Consider the following 12,393-nt stretch of genomic DNA (forward strand, 5'->3'; position numbering starts at 1 on the left):
ACTACAGCTGGTAAAAAATGATGGGGTCATGCGCTCCTGGCACCCCTCTTTGTGGATTGCAGTGGTGTTCCTGTGATTGTGTAGGCCCCTAAAAGTTGAACATTGCAAATGCTCAGCATTCCAATGCCCTAAATTACTTTGAATGAGGCCCCAAGTCATTACTGCAAGAGTTTGCAGATTCTAAAGACTGGAGGAGCATAAATAATGAAGAGGGTTACTAATGGCGAGTGATCTTGATTGTCTGGATACTATTTGCTTGCCCCCGGCTTACCATTTTGACATGACCAATTGTTATAGGGAAATAGTTATCATTTAAGAACAAAGAATGTACATCATATTTCCAAGATAGGGGATTATTCTGGTAAGCACCAATTGTGAAAATGACTAGAAGAGCATAATGGATAATCAGATGAACATTATATCCCAGTGAGCCACTGTGGCCAAAAGGGCTAATGCAATCCTTGAATGTATAAACAGGTGAATCTTAAGTAGAAGAGAGGTTATTACCTCTGTTTAGCATTGGCAGAACTGGCACTACCATTCCTTGTTCAGTTCTCCTGTTCACAACTGAGGAAGGATGTTGAAGAACTGGAGAGTATTCAGAAAAAAGAGAGTCTTAAGAAAGATTTTAAAAATTCCAAATCATTGTTTCAAAAATTTTACTTTAAACTGAAAAAAAAATTAAGAAAATTTTGGTTTACTTTTTTTTTTAAGTTCTCTTTTTAAATTTTCATTGTGGGAGTTTTTCAAAGTGTTTTCAGGGGAACAAGATTTGTAGTGTCAAATTTTCCCACAAACTGGAAATTCTGAATTTTGACCAGATTTGGTTGTCATACTGTTTAAACTCTCATATCTTCCCTTTCTCTTACTGAAGTCAATGGCAGAAGCCTGACTTCAATTAAAACTCAATTAGGCCCTTAAATTTTAGAGACTGGTAGTTATGAGGAAAGATCAAATTGGCTCAGCTAAAGATTTTTCTTTGACAACCTACTGGGCTAATATGGTGAAATTGTAATATAGCTTTACCGAAAGCTATTGGTTTTCAAATACTTTGGCTCCCATGGGTATGTCAGTTGGTTCCTGGATTTAAAAAATGTATTTGAAGTATTTCTTCTGCAATGGAGCTGTGTAACAATATAATGCTGAATGCAGGAAGTTGGTTTCTTTCTGGCTGGCAAGTTTTATTTCAAGTGCAGCCACATACCAAGGCATACACTATGCCACTTAGGGCAGTGAATGCCAAATATTGATGGCTTTTTCCAGAATGCTGGCAGGTCAATCAGTATGTAAGCCACTGCCTAAACACAGCCAAGCATGCTGTAAATTAGCTGCACCATAAATGCAGTGATAAAGGAAGGATGCTAATGAAGGTTCTTGAAACCTACGGAGGACCCTCTCCGCCCAAGACATGTAGTCCTCTGTCCTCACACACACAATCCTTTCCCACTCAACACTTCCTCAATCTCTCCCCAAAGTCTTCCTCTACAGACCACCTGATGGCCTCAAATAGTTGGGTATGAATATATTGTTCTCACACACACACACACACACACACACACACACACACCCCGCAACTCCTTTTGAGAAAGGAAGGGCTAATGGTTTCCGCTAACAGTGGCAGAGTACCTTCTGTGGTCAAGCAAGATTCAGAACGTGCATTTCCCTCTATGAAAAATGGAGATTCAGGCACCTAAAAGGGAATCAGGAGAAAGGTACCATTGACATATCGTGTACAGTTACTGCAAACAGTGGATCATCCTCTCTTGCTGACAAATCACAGTGAAACCATAAATCCAAGAGGAAAAGTGACCTATAGTCATCAGACTAAGATGACAAATCAACCTGGCACAGACTTATCCAAAGAGAACTTAAGGATAACTGAACCAGCCACATGCACATCCTTATATAAATAGTAAAGTTTAAGTGTTAGGATACATTTTCAAAAATCTCCAGGGGAAAACAAAACAAAACAAAAAAAACACCGAAAACACATTTTGTATCAAATAGAGAGACAACAACAGGTGGAGATTCAAAAATCCTAGTCAAACAATGCCTCATCTGCTGCTTTCCCTCATATGTTATTTAGTACTACCCCACAGGATTGTTATTCTTTAAAATCTTGACCAATAACACATTTCCAGCATTATAAGATTAAGCCCCACATGCTCTCTTCTTCCCTCTCTAGCCATGGTGACTGATAACAAGGCTTGTTCCATTGCCACTCTCTGCAAGTGAGAGCTACACCAGGCAGCAGCCATCTCTTATGGCTCCAAAGAGCAACTCACTCTCTGAATCACAAACAGTTGTCACTAGTGTATGTAGAAGCATTTACCTTTTCTACACAGGATGTGGCAGAGAAGGAGCTATCTGGCTGTGCAGGGACAGGCCTTGGAGGCTGGCTGAGGAGATTAACTATTGCTTCCAGCTGTTTATGGATGGTACCCCCCATGCCCCTCAGTTGGGTTTCCATGCTCTGTATGGCCTCAGAGTCTTCCCGATGGCTGGTTTCTAAGAACTCCAGTACTCTCTTACTTGTTGCAGACGTGACTCTCTCACTTTCCGTAAACTGAAGTTTTGTTGTCTCCTCCTGAGCTTGATGGCTTGGAGAATCCTGCCCCCCTGGTGCTGCTGCGGGGGGTCATCTCCTTCTTTGAGGTTGCTCTTCCCAGTAGGTACATCACAATGACTTGGTCCTGCAGCAAACCCGTTACAAGCAGTATCTTCTGATTTCTCTCTGTCCTCCAGGCCAAATACAGGAATTATATTTTTTTCAGGCACCCCTTTAAGGTCAGAGAAATCCAGGTTTGAAATTTCATCATTCTGGCTGCCATATTTAATATTCACTTTGTTGCTCCCACTCTCAGGACGGCTGGACAAAGCATAAGCTGCCACTAAAAGCCCAGATTTACTAGCATGTGCATTGCTGCTGGTCTGTGATGGTCCAGCCTTCTCCTCATTGTTTCATGGCTCTGACCTAACACACAAGAATGATTATTCTTCTAAAACAGCACTCCAAGATGCTGGCCGGTGCGAAGACCTAACCATGCTTCGTGCGCTGAACCAAGAATACACCACAGCAATATCCCTTCAGAAGCCATATTAAGACATTCCATTTCACCCGGGTCTAGTGGAAGTACAGGTACTAGCTGAAAGTGTAAAGAGAAGTTCTAACATATGTATCTTTAATGCATACTATATACTAAGATCATGAGGTGGGTGTACAGAACTGGGATACTTGGTTTTGTCATTAAAAATGTGACTCGGTCCCTTCTCAATTTGCTCTGTTACTCTCTGGTTGCAAAGGAGTTAATTTCTTTCTTGAACGGGACAAGCAATGCAGTGCCGGGCGAAGTCACCACATAAACGTGAATGAACTATCAGGAGGTGTCAACCTATGAACTGAGCAATAGAATCATGGAATGTTCTGAGAGCACTGTATCAATTTAAAAAGTGATGTTTGTATCGGTCTGAGCTAAGGAGTAGTTACTGGACTTTCCTGCAGGAATTAAAGTCACTAAGAGATAATTAATACAAATGACCAAGCCTGTAAGCCTCACCCCTCTTGGGGGAAACTACTTAGTTGGATGGTATAACCTGGTTGAAGAAGCCTGGCAAACAAGGAATCAAAAATCTGTACAAAGCAACCACCCTGATTTAGGAAGAGTGGGTCACTCCAATTTACCCATGAACTCACATGGCAACCACAAGAGGGATAGACCCTATGGAAAGGATCTGAATTACTTTGTTCTAATCCATGAGGAAGATGGATGGCTGCCTGATAAGCCAAGCCCGACATGTAAACTGTTCACTGTTTAAGAAGTCTTCTCTGTAATGCTTTTATTCTGAACAAATACCTTGCTTTGTGAAGGCTGGATGCTCACTGGTTAACCCTGTCATGGCCCATGAGAGAACAAGGCTGCAGGTGTTGAACTGAAGTGAGGCTTGCTATTCCCATGAATTCAATTTCTTTAAACTGTTTTTCAATTGGACATAAAACCAAAACCAAAGGGCAGGAAGAATTGCAGCTTAAATCCCCAGTATAGAGGGAAAGTGTCATGAGACTCCTCCTCAAGAAAGACAATGTCTGGAGGTCTGAAACCTATAGAGGGTGCCTTCAAGGAGATCATGAGGAGATCAGAGGTGCAATTACCTCAGGAACCGTGACAGTTGGTACCTGGTGTTTTTGAAAATTAAGACGTAACAAAAAAATCACTATATAAAAAAAAAAAAAAAAAAAAAAAAGGAGTCAGTCCCTACACATACTACATGGTGTGGTGTGAAGTGTCTCCCCAGAAGGTGGGCACATTACCCTGAATTACAGAAAGTGTATGAGGGAATGTAAATGTTTTTAAAAGAATTACAGAGGCCACTCTCTCTCTAACAGTAGGTGCCTTCATTACCATGTGCCTGATTTTTCATAAATGCTGGGCACCCACAACTTCAGCTGTAATCAAGGGGAAGTGTGAGGATGGGCTGGGAATACAGTTTTATGATCCAGGGCTCTGAAGGAACTATAAAGGATTTGCCTTGAAAGAGAGAGAAGGAAAGCATGGCAAACCAGGATGTAAATCTACAGCACATTACAGTGCTGCACACTTACTGGCCATATGGACTTTGCTGCCGTGTATTAAATGTTTCCCAGTGCAAAATGATCTGCTCCTCTTTCAAAGAGTAGTACGTCATTGCATACTAGGTAAATTTTACTGCACCGAAGCAGGGTCCACACAGCCACTTAGTGTGTTCAAGATTTACACTTAGCTTGCCACACACAAAGTCTCTGTCTCCACAAGTCCAAAAAGTGACTTCAAATAACTCTCTACATAGAAGTGACTCTCCAGATCCTCTACACCTTCAGTCATCAAAACTTTCCAGGGCTAGAAGCAAAGTGCTTTCCCTAATAACAGCTGGGAATCACCTCTTTTAAATTCTCTAAAATTCTCATCCTAGAGGGCTGAGAGATCTGACTTTAAGGATGGACATAGCAAGGTGAATATGGCCTCAGACAGAGTAATTTTGGGAGACAGAAGCTCCACATTTTTGGAAGTTAGAGAAAGAGGAAATGTTTTAGTGGCAAGCAATTTTTCTTTTTTCCTTTTCTTGTTTGAAAACCCATCAACCACCCCTAAGTTTGGGATATTCAAATAAGTCCCAGAAGACTAGATGAAATAGTGAGCAGAGAGGAGGGATGGTGGTCAAAGATTCACAAATAATTAGCTGGTTACAGTTTTCCACCTACAGTTTCTCTGTGTGCCTCTTCCCTGCATTGTGCCTTTATTTCTGCCTCATTTTTAATCTTTCAGGAAAAAAAACAACCACTATTCCTGTGAATTTGATTTCCTTAAACTGTGTTTCAGTTGGACTTGAAACCAAACACAGATACAAAAACCCACCATAAACAAATTATTGAGATGTTTGAGTCACAGAACCCTACAATATCAGCCTTACCATAATTTCTGGTAGGCTCTTCTCAAGGCCGTATTACAATTGCATCAGACAAAGTGAGGAAGAGCAACATGTTGACACTTTTGCTCTGCAGACATTTCCGTGAAGTCATGTTGCAAGCAACACGTTTATCCTTCTTCTAAAATGTACCTCCAGCCCCCTTCCCATCTGCGCCAAATATTACAATATCCAGTTCATGAAACTCTAGATACACTCAATCCACTTTCTCTTCCATCCCACACTTGCAAATCCTGCTGTGATCTCAGAGTTAGAACTGCGACTTTAAAGCTCTGTTCTGACTAGAGTGTGAGGGAAGGTAACGGTAAGCTCACAGTGCTATTCATCTGTAAATCCCAAACTAATTTACAAAGGAATTCATATAGCATTGCCTCCAGTCCAACTTCATCCCATGATTTACTCACCTTGAGGTTCACGTGTAGTCATAACTGGGGGTATATCACTGATGGCAGGATCACGGGCAAATGTGATGTTTCCGTGGTGCTCCTTTTCAGAGGTGGAAGCATGGAACCCAGGCCATGGTCAGCAAGGACTAAGAGCTGACTGAGGACCTTGCTGAATACATCCTACAAAAAGAAGCATCAAGTCATTGACTTAATCCTTCCTCCATCACCTATGTTTCCAGGAAATCAGTCCCTCTGGAGCTGCTGTGGATATTGACAATATAAGTCTCTGTGAGCTGAAGACTCAAATTAAATCAAGCTACTTCAAGAGCCTGGGTATCCACTGCAGGAATCTATTTAACCGTGAGGTCTAGTAGCCAAGGTAAGAGTACTTATCTTGCTAGTTTCATGCGACTTGCAAGAGGCATTTATTAAAAATTGGGTGTGCCTTTTTGCTTCTTTATCATGTTTCCAAAGAAGGCTTCAACAGCTTTGTTATTCTTCTTGCCAATATCTTCACAGTATCACTGCAGGGGAGGAGGCAGAAGAGTAACTCTGCATGTTTTTAAATCTTAGAATTATTACACTAAATTTCCCTAGGTTTTCTGGAGTACCTATGAGGAGAGGGGTGCTTAGAAAATGGGCCTTGTGCACTTCCACATCTTCCTTGAATTGGGAGAATTAAATCTTTTAAAATAATTAATTATCTTTTCCCACAAGTTTTATTATGTGTTAAACTCAGAAAGGTGTTAAGAAACAAGTTAACAGTATGACTAAACATCTCTTTCCCTCAGTTGTCCAGTTTACTATCTCTGTGGGAAAATTAAAATCTCAGTGAGAGAAGGGTTGCAATTTCAAAAGATCGCCAACCAAGATGACGCTTTTGGAGAAGTCAAAAAAATGGCCTTTCATGTTCTTTCCATGTATTATAAAGCAGGGGGCATAAACTCATTCCCTCTCCCCAGTTCTCTTTCCAGGTTCCCTTAATAGTTACAGTCTTCCATTTTGAAAGCTAGAGGGTCATTCAGCTCAGATTGGACATGTAGCTCTTTCAGGAACTGCCCCTCATCAAAAATGACTTATTATTATTAATAAAATGTGGTTGACTGAGTCGTAATAACAACATCTGGGAGTAGCATTGTGCTTCAACATCATCTACAATTACCAGCCTTTAATGTTTTTTCTAGAGCTGATCAGAATATTTTCAACTAAATGTAATTTCACCTCAATCTGCTATTTAGTCAAAGCCAGAACATTCCACAGACACTGAGCGGTTTCAACAAAGTTTCTGAGGGGAAGGCCTCATATCCTAGGCTCCCTGGTCACTTCTGACCAGAGAGGGGGAGAGAGAGAGATCAAAAACCTGGCCTTTCTGATTGTAAGACACATTTTTAACACAATTCTATTTTGCAAAAGCATTCCAAAGTTGTGTTTTCATTCTAATGTAAGACAAAAACAAATACTGAAACCTCAGGTGTTTTCGTGAGACTGAACTGTCATTCTCTGACCTGCTCTAGATTTTTCTGAAGCCACTACAGCAATAACAAGGACTGTATAATGTGACTGGTTTCTAGAGAGTAATGATACTGAGTACAATAATCAACGGGTGGCTAACACCCAAGAGTTAAGATCAATAATTTACTTGCAGAAGCCTAAAGTTCTACTGAAGGCACCTACCTGCTTTGAGTTCTTATTTGGCTGGGAAGATGTGTTCTAGTCAGATGAAACTGAAAGGCAAAAAAAATTATTGTAGGTCCAAATGGCAGATAAGCCGTAACCCAGCACCATACAAATAAAACACTGCAGCCCAAGAACATTACATACTTTCTATCACTGCATTTCATAGAAAGCAAGTCCCAACTGTACCCTTCTCACAAGAAGCTACTACAACTAGGATCTAAAGCAGACAAAAGAATAAAAAGGGGAGATGCATCATATCCAAATGTGTTTTTTAAATACACAAGAAACAACAAACAACAACAACAAGCTCTTAAAGGTTGCGAGACAAACTTGACAGAGTCCAGTATTAGGATTAGTGGACAGACGGACAAACCAATAAAATCCACCTTCATTTCAACTCCCTCTTCAAGACACTGTTGTGGAAAATGACCACCACCGTGTTGAGTTGATCAGACAGCCTGAGGCTCCTCTTTATTGATTAATCAGAGATACATGCATATGCACGGAGAGACGACAGGTCCCCTAGCAAGGGGTAAGTCGCTCTGCCTTACAGCAGTGATACCTGTGCTTATAAAGCTGTAAATCGCAAATTATCATATGAACTCATACATCCGATGATACCTTATTTGGTTAATACAATGACATCTTTTAAACATCTGCTAAAAACAATTGCTATTAATATATCATTTATGAGCTAATTGCAAGTCTGCTCTCTTTTTACTTCCCTACAGAAAGTTTTGTAAGTGTTAGGTCATTGACACCTGGTGTTTTTCTCCTACTTGCAGTTACGCTATTGCATGTAGCTCAGGCCTTTTTGAGGAACTTGGGTCCAAAAATACCTATTGGTGTACCTTTGGTCAAATGATCATGAGTTATATTTTACGCCCACACAAGCAACTTAATAAACTAAAAGCTGTTATAACTTAACAGATTTTCTGGTTCCCCTTTATCCAATTCTAGTTCCTTTTTTTGGGGCCCTGACCACATCTTTTTGCCTCAGCGTGCCCTTTGTACAGAAAAACAAGTTTAGCAGGAGTTAAAACTCTTGCTTCTAGCTAAGGGCCTACTCTTACTTTATTCTCAGAAAAAAGCCTGGGGTCTTGGGTAAGGTGGGGTCGGGGGGGTTTCCCTATCAACACAGAGTTAGAGGTCACACCCAGGTAATCCAAATACAATTACAGTAGACATAAAAATAGCAAAGCAACACATGGCAATAACCATTTTTCTCCTGTATCTTTAGATATTAGCGATAGCTGTAATCTGAGCTAGCTTTAGATCTTGCCATTTCACTTCAGACCTGTAGCAAGACAAAGATTTCACACAACATTCAGAGAGAAAGTTAACTTACAACCTACCCCTCCCAAGAATAATATAAGGAGCACCCCAGAACACAGATAAAATAGAAGAAATTCAACAATTGCTTGTTATGAAAACTCAAACATCATAACCCCTTTAATTATGAAATATAGAAATGTGAGAAATCTGAAACTGTGTTGCCTGAAAGAAACAGTGAGTACTGTACTTTAGATTAGGAGGACATCACAATATTTGATATAAAATACTATCTCTCAAGGAAGCTAACACAGGGATGAGGTGGGTGTGGGGACAGAAAGGGAAAAGAGAAACGTACTTACCAACCCTCAAAGTCAGTCTCACTACAAAAAGTTATTCCAAAATCTTGAAGCCTATCTATTTCTTTGACTGGCACTATTCTTTCATTCAACTGGACTCTTCTAGGATGCCACACCCTGACTAGCAACTATTGCTAATTAGGAGAAGCTGTTTTTCCTTGCTAACACAGACTAGACACTAAAGGAGGAGTGGTGTGTGGTTTCCCAGCTGATTTGGTATGGATCATTTAAAGTCTCTCACAAGTTTTAGAATACTATATTGTAATTATACAAATTATTTGTAGTAGAGTGTTAATACAGTTTAATAGCTAGAAATGCTGGCCTTCCATAATCAGCCTGTTTTGCACCTTTTTGCCTTATACCCATGTCCTGCAAATATTTGTTCTCTGTTGCACAAAGTCTTAACCCTAAATTTACCAGAAATAAAGCAAGCTCTATGACATTTTGCTTCTGCCAGGGCTGAATTTGTCTCAAAAGTTTGAGGCAAACTGGAGATGGTATTTGGGAGCTCTGTATATAAGAAGAGATGTTTTCACTTCTTGAAAATTTACCTTGTTGATTTGGTTTATCATAATTCCCAAACATCTTGGCTGAAACTGTGGAACACTCTGTAGGGTTTACCTTAACTAGGGAAAGTTTTGAATTTACTTCAGACTTAGCTACACCATGGTAGCGAAACCCAACCTTTTTTTCTTAATATAGATACAGGAGCCTAGGTTAGAAATTGACCAGCTAATATGTTAAAGATGTTGTCCCGGGTCTGCACTAGGAAAATAGCTGAGTTTAGATCACTTAACTAATATGCATAAGGTTACATGGGCCCAACCTAAACTCAGACTTTTTCCTAGTTATTTTTTTCTCCTTTCTTCTCTCACAAAAGGTTGGGGGAAGAACTGGGTAACTTTTCAGGAAAGAGAGAGGTAGGTATCTTGGGATAATAGTTAAGGAGTTATTAAAGGTCATTTATGCATACATAAGGAATTCTGCAAGGTTAAAAAATGTCTTGTCTGCCTTTTGCTGGCATAACCATCAATTAGGAATGCCATGCCCTCAAAAGCACCCTGTATAGATGCAGATATATTGGGGAAGAAAGCCCTTTGCAAAGATAGCTTACTTCTAGGGCTGTCAAGTGATTAAAAAAATGAAAAACAATAAATTGTGTGATTAAAAAAATCATTGCAATTGTGTTAAACAATAATGGAATACAATTTATTTAAATATTTTTGGATGTTTTCTACATTTTCACATATATTGATTTCAATTACAACAGAATACAAAGTGTATAGTACTCACTATAGTTTTATTACAAATAGTTGCACTGTAAAGAACAAAAACAGTATTTTTCAATTCATCTCATACAAGTACTGTAGTGCAATCTCTTTATTATGACAGTTGAATTTACATATGTAGAATTATGTACAAAGAATAACCACACTGAAAATAAAACAATGTAAAACTTTGTCCTACAAGTCCGCTCAGTCCTACTTCAGCCAATCGCTCAGACAAACAGACTTGGATACAATTTGCGGGAGATAATGCTGGCTGCTTCTTGTTTGTCACCTAATAGTGAGAGGGGGCATTTGCATGGCACTATTGTAGCTAACATTGCAAGCTATTTATGTCCCGGATGCACTAAAAATTCATATGTCCCTTCATCTTCTATAGGACATGCATCCATGCTGATGACGGGCTCCGCTCAATAACTATCCAAAGCAGAGTGGACGGATGCATGTTCATCATCATCTGAGTCAGATGCCACCAACAGCAGGTTGATTTTCCTTTTTGATGGTTTGGGTTCTGTAGTTTCCGCATCTGAGCGTTGCTCTTTTAAGATTTCTGAAAGCATGCACCCCACCTCGTCCCTCTCAGATTTTGGAAGGCACTTCTGATTCTTTAACCTTGGGTTAAGTGCTGTAGCTATTTTTAGAAATCTCACATTGGTACCCTCTTTGCATTTTGTCAAATCTGCAGTGAAAGTGTTCTTAAAACAAACATGCTGGCTCATCATCTAAGACTGCTAACATCATGAAATATATGGAAGAATGTGGGTAAAATAGAGCTGGAAATATGCAGTCCTCTCCCAAGGAGTTCAGTCACAAATTTAACTGATGCATTATTTTTTAACAACCACCATCAGCATGAAAGCATATCCTGTGGAATGGTGGCCGAAGCATGAAGGGGCATATGAATGTTTAGCATATCTGGAACATAAATACCTTGCAACACCAGCTACAAAAGTGCCATGTGAACACCTGTTCTCACTGTCAGGTGAGATTGTAAATAAGCAGCAGGATCTCCTGTAAATGTAAACAAACCTGTCTCTTACCAATTGGCAGAATAAGAAGTAGGACTCAGTGGACATGTAGGCTCTAAAGTTTTACAGTTTGAGAACAGTTATGTAACCCCCGCAAAAAAGTCTACATTTGTAAGTTGCACTTTCCTGATAGAGATAGTATTTTTCAATTCACCTACAAGTACTGTACTATTTCTTTACAGTCCAAAATATTTGTAAGAATATATAAAGTGAGCACTGTGCAGATTGTGTTTAATAGAAATCAATCTATTTGAAAATGTAGGATATCCAAAAATATTTAATTGGTATTCTGTTTAAAAAGTGTCCTTAATTGCCTTGTTAATCATGATTTAGTTAAGTTAACTGCAATTGACAGCCTTACTTATTTCATTTGCTGAAGTCAAATGATACTAGCAACAAATTTTTGTTGGAACAAGCTACATCTCCATTTCTTGTATAGGCAAAGCATTCACAGTGGCTTTTATAGAATGTAGATATTCCAGAACCACTAGATCCGTTTTTCCTCTGTAGAAACAGTGGCTTAGAAAAACCGCATCTGGAACAGCTTCTCTTCCATTGACTTTGGATACAACTACATTGTGAAAACTTTAGCACTTGTGCACATTATGATGTTCACAGCTGTAATAGTTGCTGTGTGCTACCCTGCTGCAACTGGGCCCCCTTGTTGCTAGTTACTGAATATAAACATGGCAAAACACTGCATGGATTACGTAGAATGGGGATAGATTCTCTAAGTGGCCCTTTTACAGAGGCACAAACCATAGAAATGACTTAGGGAGTAGCAGGGCTGGGAATAACCTAGGACATACCTTATTACCACCTATCATAACACTCTGAAGCTTGGCCTGGGTTTTAGATTAACCCACTTAGTTCAGAGCAGCCCAGTTTTATTTTAAAAGTTTTTAAACACTGCTCTGCAAAGCCC

The 12,393-nt window shown here is 39.6% G+C and overlaps 1 protein-coding gene across 2 annotated transcripts in view; it reads right to left on the reverse strand.

Moving 5' to 3' along the window:
* Positions 1–368: 368 nt before the first annotated feature.
* Positions 369–12,393, reverse strand: part of LOC115639502 (perilipin-3-like) — a 122,893-nt gene continuing 110,868 nt past the window's right edge. Inside the window, exon 15 of one of the 2 annotated variants that reach the window (XM_030542403.1) lies at positions 369–588. The gene's annotated coding sequence lies outside the window, so the exon portion shown is untranslated. The remainder of the gene's footprint in view (positions 589–12,393) is intronic. The other variant, XR_003997705.1, reaches the window with a different exon arrangement.

This window comes from Gopherus evgoodei, chromosome 1 (genome assembly GCF_007399415.2).
Source record: "Gopherus evgoodei ecotype Sinaloan lineage chromosome 1, rGopEvg1_v1.p, whole genome shotgun sequence".
Taxonomy (NCBI): domain Eukaryota; kingdom Metazoa; phylum Chordata; order Testudines; family Testudinidae; genus Gopherus; species Gopherus evgoodei.